The sequence below is a fragment of the Hyperolius riggenbachi genome, chromosome 7, assembly GCF_040937935.1.
Source record: "Hyperolius riggenbachi isolate aHypRig1 chromosome 7, aHypRig1.pri, whole genome shotgun sequence".
Lineage (NCBI taxonomy): Eukaryota > Metazoa > Chordata > Amphibia > Anura > Hyperoliidae > Hyperolius > Hyperolius riggenbachi.
In genome coordinates this window covers 274,707,974-274,732,547 of record NC_090652.1, presented here as the reverse complement: position 1 = coordinate 274,732,547, position 24,574 = coordinate 274,707,974, and the positions used below count along the sequence as shown (strand labels likewise).

Sequence of the window (24,574 nt, the reverse complement as noted above, 5' to 3'; positions counted from 1 at the left end):
AATGTATACCGGATCGGCCGCCGGTAGCGACGCGCTCCCTACCCACGGGCGATCGACGGTATTTTTCCGCACGGCGCGATCGACGGACCAATCCGATTTCGGCAGGAAATCGGATCGGCGGGTGCATTTAGCGCGAACGATTGGCAGCAGATTCGATCCCAGTGATCGAACCTACTGTCGAAACGGCCGCAAATCGGGTCAGTGTATGGCCAGCTTTAGAGAACTGTTCCCTATGAGGTATCCTGCTGGGTCTACTAATCTAGACCAATTTTGTGTTTATTTTAGATAAATATACACTCAACTAAAGGATTATTAGGAACACCTGTTCAATTTCTCATTCATGCAATTATCTAATCAACCAATCACACGCAGTTGCTTCAATGCATTTAGGGGTGTGGTCCTGGTCAAGACAATCTCCTGAACTCCAAACTGAATGTCAGAATGGGAAAGAAAGGAGATTTAAGCAATTTTGAGCGTGGCATGGTTGTTGGTGCCAGATGCGCCGGTCTGAGTATTTCACAATCTGCTCAGTTACTGGGATTTTCACGCACAACCCTATCTAGGGTTTACAAAGAACGGTGTGAAAAGGGAAAAAACATCCAGTATACGGCAGTCCTGTGGGCGAAAATGCCTTGTTGATGCTAGAGGTCAGAGGAGAATGGGCCGACTAATTCAAGCTCATAGAAGAGCAACGTTGACTGAAATAACCTCGTTATTTACAACCGAGGTATGCAGCAAAGCATTTGTGAAGCCACAACACGCACAACCTTGAGGCGGATGGACTACAACAGCGGATGACCCCACCATGTACCACTCATCTCCACTACAAATAGTAAAAAGAGGCTACAATTTGCATGAGCTCACCAAAATTGGATAGTTTTGGAAAAATGTTGCCTGGTCTGACGAGTCTCGAGTGAGAATGAGAACATGGATCCATCATGCCTTGTTACCACTGTGCAGGCTGTTGGTGGTTGTGTAATGGTGTGGGGGATGTTTTCTTGGCACACTTTAGGCCTCTCAGTGCCAACTGGGCATCGTTTAAATGCCACAGGCTACCTGAGCATTGTTTCTGGCCATGTCCATCCCTTCATGACCACCATGTAATCACCCTCTGATGGCTACTTCCAGCAGGATAATGAACCATGTCACATAGCTCGAATAATTTCCAATTGGTTTCTTGAACATGACAATGAGTTCACTGTACTAAAATGGCCCCCACAATCACCAGATCTCAACCCAATAGAGCATCTTTGGGATGTGATGGAACGGGAGCTTCATGCCCTGGATGTGCATCCCACAAATCTCCATCAACTGCAAGATGCTATCCTATCGATATGGGCCAACATTTCTAAAGAATGCTTTCAGCACCTTATTGAATCAATGCCACATAGAATTAAGGCAGTTCTGAAGGCGAAAGGGGGTCAAACACCGTATTAGTATGGTGTTCCTAATAATAGTTTAGGTGAGTGTATATATTTATATACTTTTTTATTTGCTTATGTAGGGAGATTCTTTTTTTTTATTATTACAATACCTTCTCAGAAATTGCCCTGAAATACAGCTGGGAATGTTCCAGATAATATTTGTAATTGGTGCTTATGAACACAGAACCTCTGCTGCCTCTCGCTGTATTCCCGGCCTGCGGGATGAATAATTCATTGGTTTACTTTACATATTGTTTCATTTAGCGCTGTGTGTTTGTACACTGGTGCTTTGTGCACCGCGTGTTGACTGACACCTCACTGAAGAAGCTGGCTGTGTTCCCCCCTCTTTTCTCTTTCTTTGAAGGCGAGAAGGATTCTAGCGGAGGTTGTCGCGTACGTCAAAAATAGCATCTTCTCTCTTTACACAGCAATGTCAAATATTCGGCAGACATGAATTAGGCCGGCCTTACACCTCCCGTCACACAATGCCACATAGGCGTTCAGTGCAGCTTGCGGTATTCATGCATTGTGTGGGGTGAAAGATCCGGCAATAATGATCGCCATGAAGCAATGAAACCTGAAATGTCCATCGTTAAGGCTGTCTAGTGTATTGATCTTTTTATGCAAGCAAAAAATACGTTTTGGAGAAAGAGATCTGTGGGGTGGGAAGAAACGTACGCATTCTATTGTAAATAGAAATGGGAAAGTGAGATATGCCGGGAGAAGAGTATGGCAGTGGCCACCTGTATCCCCTTTTGATAATGCCAATTGCCTGGCCTGTAATGTGGATCTTTTTGGCTCAGTAGTGCCACATGCCAGGGATTAAAGTGAACTTGAGGTGAGAGGGATATGTAGGCTGCCATATTTATGTCCTTCTAACTACTTAAAGACCAATTCACGCCAAGTGGCGTTGACGCGGCGGCAGCCCCAGGACTGCCTAACGCCAATTGGCGTGCAGTCCTGGGTGCGTGTTTTGCAGGAGATCGCGCACACCGATGCGTGCGCATCTCCGCTTGAATGACAGACCTCCACTCCGTCATCAGTCTCCCAGCGGCAAACGCCACTAGTAGACTGTTAGACGTGAAACCGCCATCTATTTACACTGTACAGTGCTGCGATCTACAGCAGCGTTGTACTGGGGACAGATGTGTGACACGGCTGTCCCCCTTGGAGACACAGAAATAATCGGGTGTCATAGGCTGATGCCTATGACAGCCGATCACTGTGATTGGCTGGCGAGGGAGTGAGGGCTATAAAAAAAAAAGAAAAAAAAAAAAGAGAATTAAAAAACAACAACAAATAAATAAATAAAAAACAAACAAAGATTGTGGGAGCGATCAGAGCCCACCAACATAAAGCTGTGTTGGTGGGCAGAGAAGGGGGCGGAGGGAATCACTTGTGTGCTAGGTTGTACGGCCCTGCAGCGATGCCTTAAAGCTGCAGTGGCCTTATTTGTAAAAAATTGCCTGGTCAATAGGAGGGGTACAGCCTGTGGTCCTTACATGGTTAAAGTTGCAAATTCCGGAAGTGAACTGGAAGCAGGGACTGGAGCATCGGTGAGTGACATCTGCGGGGGACCATTAGAAACCCCAGATAAGTCCCCCCCCCCCGGGATGAAATTCAAAGTTTGGTTACAGTTCCTCTTTAAACTGAATAAGTCCCAGTATATGTGTCATACGTCTTTAATTTTTGAGTGATGTTGCAGATCAGGCTTGCTGTACCGACTCACATGATCTAGCGGACTATCGGATGTTTTTTATTTTTATATATGCGCAGTATATAAGTGGTATTATGGAAATTTAGATTCTCGCCATCTCTGCTTTATCAGCAAAGAGTCAGAGTGAATCTGAAGAAACATTCTCTCCCTCCCTAATGGCTTGTGACATCTCCCCCCCCCCCCCCCCCTGTACCGTCTCCATCCATACGTATCCACCTTTACATCCCTCCATTAGTTGTGACAACCTAAATAATAATAGTAAAAAAAGATACAGCGCAGCTAATTATCCTAGTGTGACTGTAATTATGTAAGAGCAACGGATAGACTACAGTAGCATTGTACAGCTTAAGCCATCAGTGCGCGTCTTAAGAAGACACACTGGCACAGAAATTACTGGGTCACACACCCCGGGGGAAAGATCCGCTATCTGCTGCCACATTGTGTTATCTGTAGACTTAACTAAATGCGCGTGATAGAGCGTTCTCTGCGGAGACGCTGCGCCGCGGCCCTGGCTTTTTTCTGTCTTTTTTTTCTTCTCCCTTCCTACCATTAGCCTCAAAGATGAAACCTATAATTTCTAAGCAAGCTGTTCCTGTATGTTAAGTGACCTATAAATATAAAAACTTTGAGAGAGATAACGCTAATTAACGTAAATCCCGTGTCTAGAGGCTGCAGTGTAGAGTGTGATCATACTCAGCAAGGGACTGAGGGCAAGAGTCGGAGGAATGGTAATGTGGACAAGTACTGCGTGATACTGAACATGTCTATGGTAAAAGTCTTTATTACACGGATATCTATGTGTGTATAGTGTGTGTGTGTGTGTGTGTGCGCCTGGTGTGTGTGTGTGTGTGCGCCTGGTGTGTGTGTGTGTGCGCCTGGTGTGTGTGTGTGTGTGCGCCTGGTGTGTGTGTGTGTGTGTGTGTGTGTGTGTTAAGTGAAGTGAAGATAATTACACACATGCCAGAATTGTCACCTGTCGGGGATTGATAAATTATCCCTCAGATGCCAATTCGAGGAATGATGCTGTACAGACACATCCCTAGCCTTGAGGCTAGCTATATGTTCTGTTGCTATGCTGGGGGGGGGGGGGGGGGTGAAGAAGAGATGACAATCATCAGGTGATGGAGCAAATTCATTCGGCCGTCGTAGCTTGTAAAAAAGCATTGCAGATGGTCATGCTCAGGCACTAGGGGTCGTTAAACATCCGGCAGGAAGGATCTTTAACAATGCCTGAGCAATATCAAGTGGGGTCTGATGTACACACATGGCTGAAACAGCCAATATCAGCCGTTTCAGACAACGGTTATTGTATGTTTTTACATAGCTTGAGGTTGCCCATACATTACTCAATGTTGTGGCCTGATTGACCTTTCGATTTAATAATTTTATTGAATTAGAAGAGAATCTATGCCACAATATGGCTGCCCGATTGATCCTCATGTTGTTTCTCACCTAAAATCGGTTGAATGTAGCAATCAGTAATGGCAGAAAAATCTCGGTTACAAGAAGGGCTCGATCAGCTGCGCAGTGGAAACAGTGTTTGATATTGCAACACTGTCAGGCCCCAGACCATTGTGTACCTGCCCCCCCTCCCCTTCCCCCTCCAGCCTGTGAAAGCTTACCTATCTGCTGCCACGACTCATGGACTCATCCGGTCCACTGCCATTATCATTTGTTTGTTAGACATGATGCCAAAAAGAGAAGAAAAATATTGTTTCTACAGATTTCTTCTCCTTGAAGAAAACTACAGCAGATATCAAGGACAGGCACTAGAGGTGGCATTACTCTTCTACCCAGGGCCAAATAGCCACATACCCAAGCTTTGCCATCCAATCAGGTTATGGCATCATCTGATCAAGGAGAATAACGAGGACAAACAGGTTCAACCAGGTAGCTTTACCAGTGTACTGCTTTTAAGACTTAAAGAGAACCTGTACTGAGTACAAATATTTAAAATAAACACATGAGGTAACTTTCTCTCAGAAGCTCACCTTTTTTTTCTGTCAATAATCCCTTCCAGTTCTGACAATATTTTGTCAGATCTTAAATATATCAGTTGCTGTCAGTTATATATCAGTTGCTGTCAGTTATAGCTGAGAGGAAAACTGATGTACCAGGTAATGTCCATGTTTCCCTATGGGTCAAGTGGGCAATGTTACAGTTTAACTGTGTGCTGACCAGAAAGCTGTTATGGGTAATGGCCGTTTTCAAAATGGAGGACGGAAAATTCCCTTGATCACAGTGAACAAACAGGACGCGGGACAGGAGAAAGACACAGAGGAGTAGATTACATGGAAGGTAAGTATGACTTGTGTATGCTTTTTTTGACTTTTAATTTTCAGTTCAGGTTTTCTTTAAAGAGGAATTCCAGTGAAAATAAAGTAATAAAAAAGTGCTTCATTTTTACAATAATTATGTATAAATGATTTAGTCGGTTTACTGCTGACAGGTGATGTCAGTGGAAGGAGATGCTGCTTGCTTTTTTAGCTATTTCCCACAATGTAATGAGGTTCACAGACCGGAAACTGTCAGGACCATGGTCCTGACATCACACTGCGGGAGGGGTTTCACCACAATATCAGCCATACAGCGTCCCCTGATGATCTGTTTGTGAAAAGGAATAGATTTCTCATGGGAAAGGGGGTATCAGCCACTGATTGGGATGAAGTTCAGTTCTTGGTTACAGTTTCTCTTTAAGTATTGCTACAAGTATTGTTATTTCTCAGTTCCCAAACCAATGAAACCTCAGAGAGTTCTGACAACTAGTGGCTAGAGAGAAAGTCTGAAGGATGTTAAAACCTTGGCAGGTAACTTCTGAGGCATTTTTAAAGGTAGAAATGACAATTTTACTTTGAGCTAATTCCAGGTCCGGATTTACCTCACAGGAGCCCATTGTCATAGATGTCCTGGCACCTTACACTTCACTCTCTATGAACCTACAACCCCCGCCAAACGAAACTGCAAGTGTGCTGCCTGTCCCAGCTGTCACTTCTCCCTTACTTCCCTTGCCCGCTATAGAAAACGACATATTGTTAGGCAGGGCAGTTTCTAGGCTAAATTGCACCCAGGGCAAGGGTTTAGAAAATCGCCCCCCCCCCCTAACTTGGGGAGCCAGGTATAGGTGCCTGCAGTATAGGTTAGCCAGCTGTAGGTCACCCCCAGTATAGGTAGCCAGACCTCGTTGCCCCCCGGTATAGGTTAACTATGTAGGTGCCTCCAGTATAGGGTAGCCTGTATAGTTGCCACCAGTATAGGTTAGATAGGTAGGTGCCCCCAGTATAGGATACATAGGTAGTTGCCACCAGTATAGGTTAGATAAGTAGGTGCCCCCAGTATAGGTTAGATAGGTAGGTGCCACCAGTATAGGTTAGATAGGTAGGTGCCCCCAGTATAGGTTAGCTAGGTTGGTCCCTCCAATATAAATAGCCAGTATAGTTGCCCCCAGTATAGGTTAGATAGGTAGGTGCCCCCAGTATAGGTTAGATAGATAGGTGCCCCGAGAATAGGTTAGATAGGTAGGTTCCCCCAGTATAGGTTAGATAGGTAGGTGCCTCCTGTATAGGTTGGATAGGTAGGTGCCCCTAGTATAGGTTAGATAGGTAGGTTTCCCCAGTATATGATATATAGGTAGGTGCCCTCAGTATAGGTTAGATAGGTAGGTGCCCACATTATAGGTTAGATAGGTAGGTGCCCACATTATAGGTTAGATAGGTAGGTGCCTCCAGTGTAGGTTAGGTAGGTAGATGCCCCGAGTAAAGGTTAGAAAGGTAGGTGCCCCGCAGCGGTGGGGGGAGCGAGTATAGTAGTTATAACTCACCTTCCTGAAGTACCCTCAATATTAAGTAGCTAAAGGTGCTCCCAAATATTAGGTTGCCAGAGGAACCTCAATATTAAATAGCTAGAAGTGCCTCTGACTTCAGGGAGATCTCACCAGTGGAATGGCGAGAGCTTTACACTCTCATCAGGACTCTGCATAGATAAGGCAAGAGGGAGGCACTTGGGGAAGAGAGCCACCTTTCCATCATCAGGCACCAGTAGGCACATGCCTACAGTACCTTTGTATAAATCCGGCCCTGCCTAATTCCCAAATCTTTTAAAATGTCAGAGTTTTCTTTAAGATTCTTTTAGGATAAGCACCCCTGTTGAAGTTAGCAATGAAGGGCATTCCTGCAATCCCATCAACCAAATGTCATTCCCGTCCTCAAGATTAAGACCTTGTTCTACAGTAGAGGAGCAGAGGTCATCTGGTGGTGAGATTGTCCATTGATCAGCTGTCCAGTTAGAACACTGTATTGAAAGGTTAGTCCCATTAGTGCCTTCATGTATTCGTACATGAAATATCTACAACTGTGCTCACTTGACTTCTGACCTGTAGCATTTGTTAAGACCAGAAAACCGTATCGGTGACATGGAGATGTAATGTCTACAAGTTTTTGAAGGCCAACTCTCTTATTTAAGTATATGACACATCTTGTAAAGTGGAACTGATGCTCTAATTGTTTTTCTTTAGATTAGAACAATGATGCAGAAAATGTAGGACCTGCTACTGGTGATATGTTTTTTTGTTTGTTTTTGTTTTGTTTTTGAATCAGTAAAAAGTGTCTTTTAGGTGTCCATGAATCTAAGGCTTTTGAAAACGAAGAAAACCCTGAGAATTCCATGTCGGTCCTGTCAGAATTTAAAGAGAACCCGAGAAGAGAAGCGTCTCTCGCAGTCTCCCCAGGTGGCTTCTGTCCTCCGCTGGTTGGCCGAGATGCGCATGTGTGTCAACTCAGCCAAGCTTCCGGGCAGAATTGCGGGGACAGGAGACAAGACAAGACAAATAACATTTATATTGTGCTTTGCTCCTGGAAGACTCAAAGCGCCAGAGATGCAGCCACAAGGACGCACTCTATAGGCAGTAGCAGTGTTAGGGAGACTTGCCTAAGGTCTCTTACTGAATAGGTGCTGGCTTATTAAACAGGCAGAGCCGAGATTTGAACCTTGGTCTCCTGTGTCAGAGGCAGAGCCCTTAACCATTACACTAACCAGCCACAAGGAGCCGCCCGGGAAGACGGTAAGGGACAAGTGGTCTTAAGGGTGCTGAAGGCCCCAGGTAAGTATAGAACCAGGGATACTTCTCGTCTCGGGTACACTTTAACTGCTTAAATTTTTCTTTGTAGTGGTCCATTAAGCAAGACAACAAGAACAATGGCAAAGCACTTATCTTCCAAAGTGCTTGAAGTTCGTAGCATAGCTCAGTTCAATAACTAGCCTATAAGCAACACGTATTCTTGATTACATCTCTCATGTAGACCCCTTAATAAATACCAGAGACACAGGGTCAGTTGGATGCTGATGTTTTCTAAAAACACACCTGGCTGTCCTACTCCTTACCCTTGGATTTCAGACCTATTAATAATTAAAGTGGACCTGAACTCGTGCACAGGTCACAAGGAAAAACAGAGAGAAATGCACCTTGTGTGTTTTTAGAGAGGAGAGGCTGTCTAATTCCCCCTCAGCAAGTAATCACAAGTGTAACAAAGGCAGTCTTGGCAGACACAACTAATGTGTCTGAGGTCCTTTTTTCATTTCACATGGTTTTTAATTATACAGTTTATGGTCTACTGGTTTATAGTTTTTTTCCCACCATCATATGGGATGGGGGAAGGGAGACAACTTTGCCCACAATTCATTTCATTTTATATGGCCTCTCACTGATAAATTACTCACATTGCTGACAAACTGCAGTTCAGAGAGACAAACCGCATTGTCAGGCAGGGTGCTGCTCGAATCTGGTCTTACTAAGGTGGTGCTAAGCTGACTGACAATGGAGATTTCAGAGAACATAAGGGACCAGAGAAACATGGCCTAGATTTACAAAAAAAATGTCTCCTTTCAGGTGGCACAAGGTGGCAATTTTTTTATTAACATTTTTTGTATGAGTGTACTCTCTACTCATCTCTAACCTTTGTTGTTTCACTAGGCTTGTCTTGATGCACTGTACCCTGTATTATTGCAGCGGTTACTCTGTCCCATGTATTATTGCAGCGGTTTGTCTATCACTTTTTTCAATGGCAAAGAAAATTCTCTCTCCTGATCATACTGCTCCTTATATTTTGCCTACTGTTCACTTTGTTTTCCTTATTATAACAATGATTTGCCTGATCAGTGGACACTCCTGTATTACCTTGGTGGTGTCTCCTATATAATGGCAGCAGTTACTGTCTCCAGGTGTTTGGCTTTGGCAATAGTCACTCCGTCTCCTGTGTTATATTAGTAGCCTCCTTGTCTTGTCCCTCTGACTCCTTTATTACATCAATGGTCGTGTGTCTGTATTAGTATGATCTCTCTGTCTTCTCAATTATGGCACTAATCACTCTGTCTAATGTTTCATGGCAGTATCTTCTGTGTCAAGGCACCAAATAGCAATCTGTCTGTCACTTATATTCCTGGCCACTTAGTATCCTAAATCATAGCACTGATCACTATGTCTTCGGTATTCTATAAATGGTCACTTTGTCTCATGGGAGCCATCACAATTAATCTCATGTTTAATGACAACAGACATGTATTGTCTCTTGAAAAATGAATGCTACCTCTGACAGTCTCTTGTAGCATGACCATAATGAGAGCTAAACATATTGTACAGTTGTGAGATCAAATTCTGCATCTGGAAGGCAGTAGATTTGCAAAGCAGTTGTGTTCTATGTACAGGGAACTGGTAGAACTTAATCAGCTGAATGGTGGATGGCTGCCATTGTCCAAGTAGCAAAAAGAATCCAACAATCCTGTGAGTATTGTGCATGTCAGTCTTCCAAGTACAAGAGCATGGAGCAGGCCTTTCATGATCAATACTTTAGTGTTTCCCTGACCTCAATGATCCCAAAACTTAGAAGATCTTGGCCCATATGCAATTCCCTTTTTCACCTGAGTTTTCTCCTAGGTGATAATTTTAAACTTGCCAATAAAATGCATTTTAAGCCTCCAGAAGGCAAGAATATGCTCAAAATAATTTTAATAGTACTTTTTCACCAACTTTTTGGTACTTTTTTAGTTGAAAAGTACTGGAAAGTTATTTAAAATCAAAGATGAAAAATTATCTCCTGGGAGAAAACTCAGGTGAAAAAGAGAATTGCATATGGCCCCTAATGTTGAATAAACGTTTGATTTATTTTTGGAGTGCTCACTGTACTTTTTAAGCCAGTATGGTTGAGGTGACCCACAGGGAAACCTTAAGGTGGCCACACACCATACAATTTTTTAAATATCTGTTCAATTTAAGAATTGCAATAAACTTTTCTGACTGATTGTAACATTTCAAAAATATGACCAATGTACCACACACGTATGTTCATTTTTTTCCCCAATTATGATAAAAATGTTCCCCCCGATACCTGGTGCTGCATGCTTTACCTGCCCGTCCCTGGCTCCAGGCTCTGTCCGCATACACGCGGCCCACTTGGTTGCTGGCTGTGAGAGATCGCAGAAAAGCCGCCGCGAGTACTACTGAGCAGGCGGCTGATTCCGCGTCCAGTGCGGCGGTTTGCACGCGGAAGCGTGTGTCTGGCGGCAGAGCGGAATGCGGAAAAGCCGCCGCATGCAACAACAGTCAGGCGGCTGATTCCGCGTCCAGCGCGGCGGTTTGCACGCAGCAGCGTGCAGCTGGTGGGGCTGAGCCTGTTAGTTCACACAGGTTTAGGGCTACGCGTGCGCGAGCCAGAAGTCAGGACCTTTATGCCAGCAGGAGATGTGTCAGCTGATCAGGATGATCAGCTGATTCCTGCTGGACTCCTGATTGGCTGAGTGGTTCGGGCGGGGCCTCAGAGTCCTGCAACTATATATACAGCTTGCTTGTCAGTTGCTGGTTGTCTGCCGTTGCGATCACTACGTGGAAGCACTCAGACCTTTAGTCAGATCCTACAGTGTGTTAGAACCAGGTGGACCTGGGAATTCACACTTAGCCAGTTTACTTGTACTGTTAATCTGTGTTATTATTCAGACTAGTTCCAGGGTGCTGAGACCAAGGACCTCACACTCAGACTAGGCATTGTTTGATATCTGTTATGACTTATTGTTTTTCTGACTACTCCTCTGTCTTCTGATTCGGTACCTCGCATATCTGATATTCCGTTGCCAGACCCTGCTTGCCTTGGATACCGAATCAGCCTTCTGTCTTTGTACTTTATCTGTCATCTCTGTTGCTGAACCTTTGCCTGTCTGACCTTTCTCCCTTCAGTGGAACGTCTCCCACTGGAGGGTTATCTCTGAGGCTTGCCTCTCCGAGACGCCTGCCCCAAGCAGACGATTATTGCTAGGGGTCGAGATTCCTCACTCTGCCTGGTTAGAGGATCTCACGCACGGGGTTCCCATTCAGAGGTAACCACACCTCTGAGGAATTGCCGTGTGGTGGATATTTCCACACTTCTGTGAAATTTACTACCGTCTTCATTGTGTTCTTTTGCTGTGCCCAGAGGTTAGCAATATATCGGATTATCGGTGATACTGCAGATCATCAATAATCGGGTATATAGCTGCATTTTTGGTGATACTGCAGATCGCCAATAATCAGATTCTCTCTGCGTGCTGATACAGATCGTTACAGAACGGCAGACCAAACCCAAATGGACGCACTCCGCAGCCGTCTCGATGCACTCACCACTACGGTGGAAAATCACAACCGAGTGCTGGACAGTCACCAGACTCAAATCAACGCTTTGTCTGAGACTGTACAAGTTTATCAGACGGCTGTGGATACTGTGCGATCTCCTCCTAGCACAGACATACGTATGTCTGTACCTGAAAGGTTTTCTGGCCACAGATCTGACTTTCAAAACTTTAAAAACCGAGTGTTGTCATACTTTGAGTTGAGACCTAGTACTTCAGGAACTGTAGCTCAGAGAATTACGTTTATCAAGACACTATTGTCAGGAGATTCCTAGACTTGGGCATATAGTCTTCAGCCAGGTGAGGGCGCGTTAGTGTCAGTTGAGGCGTTCTTTGAAGCTATGGCCATAATTTACGATGATCCGGATATTTCCTTGACCGCTGAGCGGAAGCTCAAGACATTGTGGCAGGGCAGAGATCCGGTCGAAAACTACGCAGCTGAGTTCAGAAAATGGGCAGTTTCAGCTAGATGGGACTCATTTGCATTATTAGACTGTTTTTTTATCAGGGCTGTCAGACACGGTCTCAGAATTAATGTTGAGCCATCCTGAGCCCAAATCCCTCGATGAGGCCATTTCATTGGCCATCAGAATCGATCGTCGTGTACGATACCAAAGACAGACCCGGGGTAGGAACAATATGCGATACTTGACCTTCGCAGCGTCTCCTTCTGTTCCACCTCCACCTGCTTCACCTCCACCGGAACCAATGCAAATTGGTCGGTCAAGATTGTCTCGGGTGGAGCGGAGACGCAGAGAAACAGAGCAGCTCTGTCTGTACTGTTCAAAGGGGGGTCATAAAGTGCAGAATTGTCCCAAGAAGTCAGGAAATGCTGCCGCCTAGGTGTAGTCGGAGGTAATACCCTAAGCGCGCAGTCATTACCTCTAGAGGATAAACGTTTCCTTCTCCCTTGCACTATATCCTGGCAGGATAAGACTGAGACTACTGAGGCCTTCATAGATTCTGGCTCAGCAGCTAATTTTATGGATTATGAATTTGCTAAAAAATTGGGGATCCCGATCTCTCCATTAAAAGAACAGATTTGGGTCACTGCAGTGGACGATTCTCCTCTGCAGAGTAATCACCCTCTCTCTCAGACCCCAGAGTTGGGGGTCACAATAGGGGTGTTACATAGTGAAAGTTTATCATTTTTTGTGTTACGAATGGCAACCTCCACAATCATACTTGGCATGCCATGGTTACAGATTCACTCGCCTCAGATTAATTGGGCTACTGGTCAGCTAACGAGCTGGTCTAACCATTGCTATCATCAGTGTCTAGCGAAAGTAACCTTTGGTAAAACCAAGATTCATATGGAGGGTTTGCCAGATCAGTATTCAGAGTTTTGTCCCAAGGCAGCTTATAAACTTCCTCCACACCGTCCTTTTGATTGCCCCATTGATCTCAGGTCTGGTTGTATGCCCCCTAGAGGTCACCTCTATAATCTGTCTGGGCCAGAGAAATTGGCCATGCAGGAATACATACGCGAGAACTTAGCTAAAGGTTTTATTCGCCCTTCTCGGTCCCCGGCAGGGGCAGGGTTCTTTTTTGTGAAGAAGAAGGATGGAGGCCTCCGTCCATGCATTGATTATCGGGGCCTAAATAAAATCACAGTAAAAAATTGTTATCCCCTGCCTTTAATAGACGATTTGTTTACTCAGGTCACCAATGCTAAGATTTTCTCGAAGCTGGATTTAAGGGGTGCATACAACCTTGTGCGAATCAGGGACTGTGATGAGTGGAAGACGGCCTTTAACACACCCGACGGGCACTACAAGTACCTGGTGATGCCCTTCGGGTTGTGTAATGCCCCGGCCGTCTTCCAAGAACTAATCAATGAAGTCTTCAGAGAGGTATTGGGAAGATTCGTCTTGGTATACCTAGACGATATACTAATCTTCTCGTCCAGCCTCTCTGAGCACAGAAAACACGTTGAGTTTGTGTTACAGAAGTTGAGACAGAATATGCTCTACGCTAAGCTAAAGAAGTGCATTTTCGAAGTAACATCTGTCGCTTTTCTGGGCTACATTATCTCAACCTCCGGTCTCTCCATGGACCCTGGGAAAGTCTCAGCGGTGCTGGAGTGGCCTCAACCTGTGGGTCTAAAGGCACTCCAGAGGTTCCTAGGGTTCGCTAATTACTACAGAAGGTTCATAAAGGGGTACTCTATGGTGATCTCACCTCTCACCAGTCTCACAAAGAAAGGGGCAGATACTCACCACTGGTCCCCTGAGGCCCATGCTGCTTTCTCTACGCTAAAGAAATTGTTCTGTACTGCACCCATTTTGAGACACTTTGACACCACCTTCCCCTTTATCGTGGAGGTAGATGCCTCAGAGGTAGGGGTAGGGGCTGTGCTGTCTCAGCGTTCTGGGTTGAAGGGAAAGCTACACCCCTGTGCCTATTTTTCACGTAGGTTTTCACCCGCTGAGAAAAACTACGATATAGGCAATAGGGAACTTTTAGCCATTAAATTGGCCTTCGAGGAATGGTGACATTGGCTAGAGGGTGCAGAACATACCATTACTGTCTATACTGACCACAAGAATTTAGAGTACACTGAGGGCGCTAAGAAACTTAGCCCCCGACAGGCTCGGTGGTCATTGTTCTTCTTGAGATTCAGATTTGTAATCACGTACACCCCTGGTGGTAAAAACATCAAAGCTGATGCTTTGTCCAGATGTTTTGAGCCCGACACAGCACAGCCCTCAGACCCAGAAACCATTCTGCCGCAGAAAGTGGTTCTGGCCGCCACTGAGACCTGGAGGGACTGGACTAAAACTTTGAGTCCATTCCAACAGGATGTACCTGAGGGAAAGCCTGAAGGGGTCATGTTTGTACCACTGCCTTTTCGTCTACAAATATTGCAGTTGTTTCATTCTCACAAGAATGCTGGGCATCCTGGAGCCACCAGAACCCAAGACCTCATAGCAAGATGTGCCTGGTGGCCTTCATTGACAACTGACTGCAAAGAGTATGTAAGAGAATGGGCAGTGTGTGCAAGAAGCAAACCCTCCCGTCAGGCACCTGTTGGGACATTACAACCACTGCCAGTCCCGAAGAAACCATGGACTCATCTGTCCATGGATTTTGTGGGCGAACTCCCTAGGTCTGAAGGCATGACGGTCATTTGGGTGGTAGTCGATCGTTTTAGCAAGATGGCCCATTTTGTCCCCCTGAAAGGACTCCCCTGGAGTTGGCTGATCTTTTCGTCCGGCATATTTTCCGGCTGCATGGCATTTCCAGAAAATATAGTGTCAGATCGGGGAGTCCAATTTGTTTCTAAGTTCTGGAGGGCATTCTGCCAGCAGTTAGACATGGAGCTATCTTTCTCATCAGGCTACCACCCACAGACCAATGGCCAGACCGAGAGAACCAATCAGTCTCTGAGATGTTATGCGGCAGACGTTCAAACTGACTGGGTCAAATTCCTGCCATTTGCAGAATTTGCACACAACTTGAAGAGCTCCTCCTCAGGTTTTTCTCCATTCCAGGTGGTAACAGGAAGGTCACCTAAGTTCACCCCATTACCAGTGGCTGCCACCCCGTTTCCAGCCCTGGAAGATTGGTAGAGGTCCTTGAAGCAGATTTGGGGAATGGTAGAACAAAATCTGAGGAGGTCTTTTCAGAGCCAGAAGAAACAAGCTGATAACGTTCCATAGAATGGGAATTCCTTCCAGGTGACTTGGTTTGGGTGTCCACACGACATTTGGCTCTGAAGAAACTGTCTCCCAAGTTAGGTCCCAGATTTGTGGGTCCGTTTCCTGTGATCAAGAAAATCAATGATGTCACTTATGCCATCGATCTCCCTACCAGCATGCGAGGTGTGAGATCGTTCCATGTGTCCTTGCTCAAGCCGGCAGTGCACGTGGATTCCGCTCCCCTCCCCCCCCCTGTGTTGATTGATGACCAACCTGAATATGAAATTGAGGAAATTCTAGACTCCCGGCTTGTGCAGAACTCCATGCAGTATTTAGTGCATTGGAAAGGGTATGGCATTGAGGAGAGAACTTGGGTGCCAGAGTGTTGCATGCACGCAGAGGAGTTGAAAAAGGAGTTTCATAACTTACATCCTGAGAAGCCTGGCAGGAGATGTCCGGAGTCCACTCCCTTGATGGGGGGGGGGGTACTGTGAGAGATCGCGGAAAAGCCGCCGCGAGTACTACTGAGCAGACGGCTGATTCCGCATCCAGTGCGGCGGTTTGCACGCGGAAGCGTGTGTCTGGCGGCAGAGCGGAACGCGGAAAAGCCGCCGCATGCAACAACAGTCAGGCGGCTGATTCCGCGTCCAGCGCGGCGGTTTGCACGCAGCAGCGTGCAGCTGGTGGGGCTGAGCCTGTTAGTTCACACAGGTTTACGGCTACGCGCGCGCGAGCCAGAAGTCAGGACCTTTATGCCAGCAGGAGATGTGGCAGCTGATCAGGATGATCAGCTGATTCCTGCTGGACTCCTGATTGGCTAAGTGGTTCGGGAGGGGCGGCAGAGTCCTGCAACTATATATACAGCTTGCTTGTCCGTTGCTGGTTGTCTGCCGTTGCGATCACTACGTGGAAGCACTCAGACCTTTAATCAGATCCTACAGTGTGTTAGAACCAGGTGGACCTGGGAATTCACACTTAGCCAGTTTACTTGTACTGTTAATCTGTGTTATTATTCAGACTAGTTCCAGGGTGCCGAGACCAAGGACCTCACACTCAGACTAGGCATTGTTTGATATCTGTTATGACTTATTGCTTTTCTGACTACTCCTCTGTCTTCTGATTCGGTACCTCGCATATCTGATATACCGTTGCCAGACCCTGCTTGCCTTGGATACCGAATCAGCCTTCTGTCTTTGTACTTTATCTGTCATCTCTGTTGCTGAACCTTTGCCTGTCTGACCTATCTCCCTTCAGTGGAACGTCTCCCACTGGAGGGTTATCTCTGAGGCTTGCCTCTCTGAGACGCCTGCCCCAAGCAGACGATTGCTGCTAGGGGTCGAGATTCCTCACTCTGCCTGGTTAGAGGATCTCACTCACGGGGTTCCCATTCAGAGGTAACCACACCTCTGAGGAATTGCCGTGTGGTGGATATTTCCACACTTCTGTGAAATTTACTACTGTCTTTATTATGTTCTTTTGCTGTGCCCAGAGGTTAGCAATATATCGGATTATCGGTGATACTGCAGATCATCAATAATCGGGTATATATCTGCATTCTTGGTGATACTGCAGATCGCCAATAATCAGATTCTCTTTGCGTGCTGACACCAATCGTTACACTGGCGTAATGTGGATGCGTGTGTGACGTTACAACACAGGGGTGGCGGACGCGGTGTCAAAAGGCAGATTCCCTAGAGATTTCATGCTGAAATTGACTGGAAATAGTCCTGTGGTATATGGGCATGCAACAGATCTCTCTGCATTTAGATTTGATCAGAGGGAGTTCTGTCTCTTGGTCGATCTGCCCAGCTCGCCAGCAAGGTGGCTTAGTGGTTAGCACTCTCGCCTTGCAGAGCTGGGTCCCTGGTTTGAAACCCAGCCAGGTCAACATCTGCAAGGAGATTGTATGTTCTCCCCTGTGTGGGTTTCCTCTGGGCACTCCGGTTTCCTCCCACATCCCCAAAACATACAAATAAGTTAATTGGCTTCCCCCTAAATTGTCCCTAGACTATGATACATACACTACATGATACATACATAGACATAAGACTATGGTAGGGACTACATTGTGAGCCCCTCTGAGGGACAGTTAGTGACAAGACAGTATATATTCTGTACAGCACTGCGTAATATGTCGTCGCTATATAAATACTTAAATAAATAAATAGATTGTCTGATGTATTGGCACATTTTGTGCTAAGTTGAGATCAGGAATGTAGCTGCGCATAAAAGCTTCTCTGGCCTTTATCAGATGAGCTGAGGAACACAAGGCCTCTGCGCAGGAATACAGAGAACATGGATAAATACACAGAAAAGTAACAATGATTCCATTGTTGCCGTTGCTTTACCACAACATGATTACAGCAATGGCTATTCTCTTTATTTGAGGCCTCGCTCTTTTCAGGGATCACTTGACGCTTTTTATCTTGCACAGGGCAAACTTGAAAGCCGTTCCGTCTTTGTCTAGAATTACTGGAAAATAAAATCTGTGCTGTGCTCTGCGCTCCACACAAACGCTTAACCATCATCTTGTCCTATTATCTGTTGTCGTGGAACAATAGCCGCTATCTTCTTATGAGTGGAAAATCATCTAAACAATAACCTTTACTGGTTACAAAGCATCTTGAATGTAATGCCCATTATATGTGTCTGCCTAGTCTCAATCACAGAAGAGGATGCAAAAAAAAACGGACGTGCTTCCCTGCCTGGCAGGAACCCGCTGTTATATCAGACGCACACAAACTGCTTCAAGCCAGGGAACCTGAACTGAGTACAATTATTTAAAATAAACACATAAGGTAGCTGCAAATGAATATTACATACTTACCTCAACGTCAGTTCCTCTCAGAAGCTCACCATTTTCTTCTTACAGTGATCCCTTCCAGTTCTGACAATATTTTGTCAGAACTTAAATATACCAGTTGCTGTCAGTTATATATCAGCAGCTGTCAGTTACAACTGAATGTGCAAGGTAATGTCCATGTTTCCCTATGGCTCTAGTGGGCGATATTACAGTTTAACAGTGTGCTGACCAGGAAGCTGTTATGGAGTAATGGCCATTTTTAAAATGGAGGACGGAGAATTCCATTGATCACAGTGGACAAATGGGACGCAGGAGAGGAGGAAGAGATTGAGGAGTAGACTACACATGAGGCAAGTATGACCTGTGTATGTTTATTTTGACTTTTATTTTTCAGTTCAGGTTCTCTTTAAAGAGGAACTGTAGAGAAAAAAAAATAATGAATACCATTTGCTTTTTTTTTTTTTTTTTTTACAATATTTTATTAACCTACAGATTATCTTGTTAGTGTTTGCCCATTGTGAAATGTTTCCTCTCCCTGATTTACATTCTGAAATGTATCCCTGGTGGTGACATCTTTAGTTCTGCCAGGTGATCTGCACGGAATGTCCTTTTACTGAGACTTCTACAGTATGTACAGAGGGAGATGCTGGTTGCTTGTCAGTTGGAAAAAGCCGTTATTTCCCACAATGCAATGAGGTTCACAAACTGGAAACTGTCAGGACCATGGTCCAGGCATCACACTGTGGGAGGGGTTTCACCACAATATCAGCTACACAGAACCCCCTGATAATCTATTGGAGAAAAGGTAAAGATTTGTCCTGGGATAAGGGGGTATCAGCTACTGATTGGGATGAAGTTTAATCCTTGGTCACATTTCATGAAGGGTGGACTCCTGTATTGGATGGACAGAAGGTAAGTTGTTGGGGGGGGGGGGGGGGGGGTCGGTTGGCATAGCTCTGGGCCCCCTTGCACTTGCAGGTGCAATATCAAGGTTCTGGAGAGGCACACCTTACCGTGTAGATGTGGGTGCACAGCCTAGATGCAGAAGGCTACATCCATCAAGTACAACGATCCATGATTGGCCGGCACACCGTTGCTAATAATCCAAGATGCTTTTATTCCATTATAAAATGCACAATATATTATATACAGTATATTGTGCATTTTATAATGGAATAAAAGCATCTTGGATTATTAGCAACGGTGTGCCGGCCAATCATGGATCCCCTATAGTCACACCCCTGGGACAGTGACATGCTAATGATTTTGGCTTGCATGCACATTATTAGCAGTTTGGAACTGGGCCAGATAGGTGCTTTTCGTGTTGATTGTGATTCACATAATTACCATTTGCACCTCGGTCTCTAGTGTCATATAAAGTGTATCAAGGTGATGGTAGAAAACTAACCGTGTGACTTTGTATACATGTGTATACAATTAGACTAAGGAAAAGGTAATGACGACAAGTTGCTGATTGCGTCCTTAGTGTCATGCGGCATGTAAACACAGAATAATCACAGAGTTTTGCTCAGGCTGATGTGAGGCTGATGGTGATGAAAACATACAGTGAGTGAGAGATGCATTAACCCTCTACTGACACACATGTTAATATACAGTATACCCTATGATGCCCCAATATCAGTAGGGCCGGGTCTAGTAACAGTGGGACCTGGACCCCACTGTTGGGACTCCAATGTTGGGGCAGATTAAATCCGGGGACCCCCCAATAGACACCTCCCCCCCGACCAAAAAGCAGAAGAAGAAGACGTCAGACAGGTAAGCTTGACCCCAGCCCCCACCCACCCCGCACAGGTTTACTGGGAGATATCCGGATAGCAACTATCCGGGTTTCTCCCGGGTCCAGATTTGAGCAGCCCTAATGCTGTGCACTGGTAAATAGCTGGAAGGTCCCTTTGTATTGCCAGTAGATTGCTTTTGTCAGCTTCTGCTTTATGTGCACTAACACCCGGCTTTCAAAGGAAGGATGAGGACTTCAGATATAAGAAGGTTTAAATCAGGATGATACCATTTATTGGCTAACTAAAAAGAATAAGAATAAGCAAGCTTTCGGCCTTGCAGCCTTCGTATCTAACCGTATATGGACTCTATCTCACAGAACCATACAGGTCAGGGCAGATTTAATAGCATTTTCAGGTCAGTCTGCATTTATCCAGCACGGTGATACCAAACACGAGGGGTAGGACCCCGGTGGTATCACCAGGTCACTTTCAAACTGTCTAACTGACAGCCCATAACTCAGAATGTTCTGAAACCTTTTCAGTACCAGCGCCAGGCAAGGTCCGGCACACTCTGCGAGTTTGGAGGGCCTGGCAGCCTTGCAACACAGGAAATATGACAAATATAGAAGTTTATGATTTATCTTATAACTAACAGTTCAGCAGGAGTTTCAAGTATCCAACTGGAGAGCTTGCTGGGCATGGTGCCAGCTTGGCGACAGTAAGATCTACTTTTTGAGTTTCTGTCAACCCTGAGGTGTGAAAACTTGATTTAGGAGGGCCCTGAACACAGTGGGGTGCCTGGGCACTTCCTCTGAGAAAGTGCCTGAATGGCCCTGCCATTTGGTGTGACTTCTGATATGTCATTCTGCTGAGGTTGATGCACTTGAAGTTGCTGTTTTGAGCTTACTAACCATCTGCTTGTATGTTTCCATGCTCTGTTTCATCACATGACTGACTGTCACAGCACTGCAATTCAGTTCATCAGTCCTACACAAGGAACTAAGTAGTATATCCTGGACAGATCGTATTCATCGATCGAAGTAAAATTGAATTAAGGAACTCTTTTTTTTTTTTTCCCCTGATAGTGATCTGAGTATGTGGTATGAGTGTCTGTGAATGGCTGCTGTACCAGCTGGTTTACCCTTGAACACGGCCGCCGTGTTTATTTTTAAGGGGGGGGGGGGAAGGGGATTTTTATGTGGTTGCTTTTTGTAAGAAATGTTTTCAATAAAGCTGATTATTGTTGAAGTAGACACCCCTGATTCACATGTTTTTGAATTGCATATGGGCCTGTGTGTGTGTGTGTGTGTGTGTGTGTGTGTGTGTGTGTGTGTGTGCGCTCGCTCGCGCATGCGAAGAGGATGAAAGGGGGGCACCAAAATCAGTTTTCGCTCAGGGCGCTATGAAACCTAGGGCCGGCCCTGGCCACACCTCCCTTGCCCCGGCGTCCGCCTTCGGGTATAGCATGTCTGGATCAGAGGGCACTGAGCCCGCCAACCAGGACTTAGGACCAGGCGCTTTGCAGCAAAACGGAGGCTGACGTTGGTGCAAGGGAGGTGTGGCAAACCTCTGCACTACTCCCCACACACAGTAGGCGTAATTTATGCCATATTTTTTAACACTAAGGTATCCTTTAGGGCCTGTTTCCACTACACACAGATTGGATGCAGAATGGATGCAGAAAAACTGACTCCAATGAAAGCCTATGGGAAAATATGCATCAGAAAAATCGCGTTTAGTGGAAACAGACCCATAGACATTCATTGGAGTCAGTTTTTCTGCTTCCATTCTGCATCCAATCTGCATGTAGTGGAAACAGGCCTTAAAGGGAACCTTAACTGTGAAAAGGAAAAAAAGTTTCACTTACCTGGGGCTTTACCAAGCCCCCTACAGCCGTCCTGTGCCCTTGCAGCTCCTCAAGAGTCCTCCAGTCCCCCGCTGCGGCTTAGTTTAGTTTTCGCCCGACTGCCAGTCGGCTCCCGGCAACGCGTCCATTTCTTCGCCTTCCACACCGTGAAGTGCATCATGCAAGCGTACTTCACCTGCACAAGACGCGCTTGACGTCGGTGGAAGGCGAAGAATAGGACGCGTTGCCGGGAGCCGACTGGCAGTCGGGCGAAAACTAAACTAAGCCGCAGCGGGGGACCGGAGGACTCTTGAGGAGCTGCGAGGGCACAGGACTGCTGCAGGGGGCTTGGGAAAGCCCCAGGTAAATGAAACTTTTTTTCCTTTTCACAGTCAAGGTTCCCTTTAATGATATAACGCAAAACTGCACAGCAAAATTATGAGTTCCTGCTGATAAAGATATAAAGCAGACATGAAAGGATACATAAGTTTTCACAAGCTTTTATGGAAAGCTAAAAGTCCCGGGTTTTTTTTGTACTTAGTGTTCTAAAAGTTTCAGAGCTTTGTCTGGGCGTCGCATTTGCAGTGAGTTTAACTAAAGATATTTTAGAATAAAGCACTTTTATCTAGCTTAGCATATTACCAGATAGGTAAAGAGACACTGAAGCGAAAAAAAATATGATATAATGATTTGTATGTGTAGTACAGCTAAGGAATAAAACATTAGGAGCAAAGACATGTCTAATATTGTTTCCAGTACAGGAAGAGTTAAGAAACTCCAGTTATTATCTATGCAAAAGAGCCACTGAGCTCCACGTCTTTCAAAGTTGCAGAGAGCTCTGTCTTCTGAAGCTTATTATCTCAACTGTCAGTCGTGTTTTATTTTTCTCTGCAGAGGACAGGTCAGTAGTTCACTGGCCTGCTCTGTAAAATCATTTGGAATGTTGAGTAGTGTGTAAACTGCAAATATTAGAGAATGATGCAATGTTATAAAAACACTATATAACTGAAAATAAAAATATGATAAATGTTCTTTGCTACTAATGTTCTAGTAATTATCCGTACTACACAACCAATTCATTATATCATAATTTTTTTTTCTCGCTTCAGTGTCTCTTTAACATCAAAGAAGAGACGTTTTGCCTTTAAGAAATGGTCCTGTTGTCGAATTAGTTCACTAGGAGCTATTACAGCAAACCAGCTTCTGGCCATATTACTAACTCCAGCCACGGAAATGGGACAGTAATGACTTAGTTTAAAATCCAGTGACTGTTATTTTGACTTTGTACAGAGCCCCAGAAGGTGTATGTATTGTAACGGTGCTGGTGAGTTGAGCGCAGGGTGTACACCTGAACTGAGAGGGATATGGTGGCTGCTATATTTTTTTCATTTTACCTTGCTTGGAGGAAAAAAGAAGCAGGAGCGGTAATCCCGAGCCTGGTTCGGGGTGACCGCTGGGAAATATGGGGACACAGCAAAGCGGTGGTTGTCACTCGGAAGAGCACTTAATGCTCACAAAACTGCTTTATGTGGCGATTATGTTCGTGATTTTAAGAATAAATGTATTGTATTTATTCTTTTCAGGGTCAAAGAGTTCACTTCCTGACTTAAGTTAAGGAGTGAATTAAAAATTCACTCTGCAAAAGCGCTTTAGAAAAGCGCTTTTAAAAAAACGCAGTGCGCAGGCAAGCGCCGGGAGGCACTAAAAAAAAACTAACTCGCACAGAATCGCAAAATGCTTGCATTTGTTTCGATTTTAGATGTGAACAGAGCCTAAAGTCAGAAAGTCATGCTTGTTCAGGGGCTACGGCTAAAGTTATTTGAGGCAGTGGATCAGCAGGACAGCCAGGCAATCTGCATTATTTAAAAAGGAAAAAAAAATGTCAGCCTCCATATCCCTCTTAGTTCAGGTGTGCTTTAAAGCACAACTGAACCCGCAAAAAAACCCTCTTTTTTAAAACGCCGGCAATTTTCACACGGAAAAATCACTGAACAATGCAGTATTTTTGCCGTGATTGCGTGTAGCGCTTCTATAGCACTGAAACACGATTGCTTAGAAATCGCATGAAAATGGTGCAGGCGACGCGTTTGCGTTTTTGGGCAATTTGCAGCGATTAGTGCAAATCGCCCGAGTAAGAACGGGCCCATAGGGTTTCATTACGCTAGCGCATTTAAAAAGCGCTAGCGTTTGAGCGTTTTGCCGAAATCGGGGCAAAACGATCTAGTGTGAATGGGGCCTGACGATATAATGGGCATGATTGAAAAATCTTTTACACCTGTTTTCCTCTGTTTTCACCTCATCTATGTTACTTTTTTAAGCTCCCAAAGAGCAAAAATATAATATAATTAAGGGGGGAAAAGTAATATTGAAATGAATCAGAAACAACTTACTTTGAGTGATTATTTTGCTTGTAAATGTGCTGAAAGGTTATTTTTATCAATTAGGTGATAAATAAGTATTTCAAAAAGAAGGATCGATCGGCACTAGATGACAGCTGGCCCAGGGGGTATAGAGGTGCTAACCGCTGTGCCACCAGATAAACAACGTTAAGTAAAGCAACTTGAGGAAAGAAGATCCGGGCACCAGCTTGCCAATACAGCAGTCACCTTTTTATTGCATCCCCAGCATCCCCATAACACAAGTGAGAAAATTGCCTGACAGCTGTTTCGCGGGCTAAAGGACCCGCTTCTTCAGAGGCTAATACAAATGTGTATTAGCCTCTGAAGAAGCGGGTCCTTTAGCCTCAAGTTGCTTTACT

At 45.1% G+C, this 24,574-nt stretch overlaps 1 protein-coding gene and 1 long non-coding RNA gene across 7 annotated transcripts in view; one reads left to right on the top strand and one right to left on the bottom strand.

Moving 5' to 3' along the window:
- Positions 1-5,190, bottom strand: part of LOC137525048 (uncharacterized) — a 42,681-nt gene extending 37,491 nt beyond the window's left edge. The window contains exon 1 of the long non-coding RNA XR_011022852.1: positions 5,133-5,190. This is a non-coding gene — a long non-coding RNA (uncharacterized lncRNA). The remainder of the gene's footprint in view (positions 1-5,132) is intronic.
- Positions 1-24,574, top strand: part of GALNT13 (polypeptide N-acetylgalactosaminyltransferase 13) — a 391,024-nt gene that overhangs the window by 62,423 nt on the left and 304,027 nt on the right. The window lies entirely within an intron of this gene.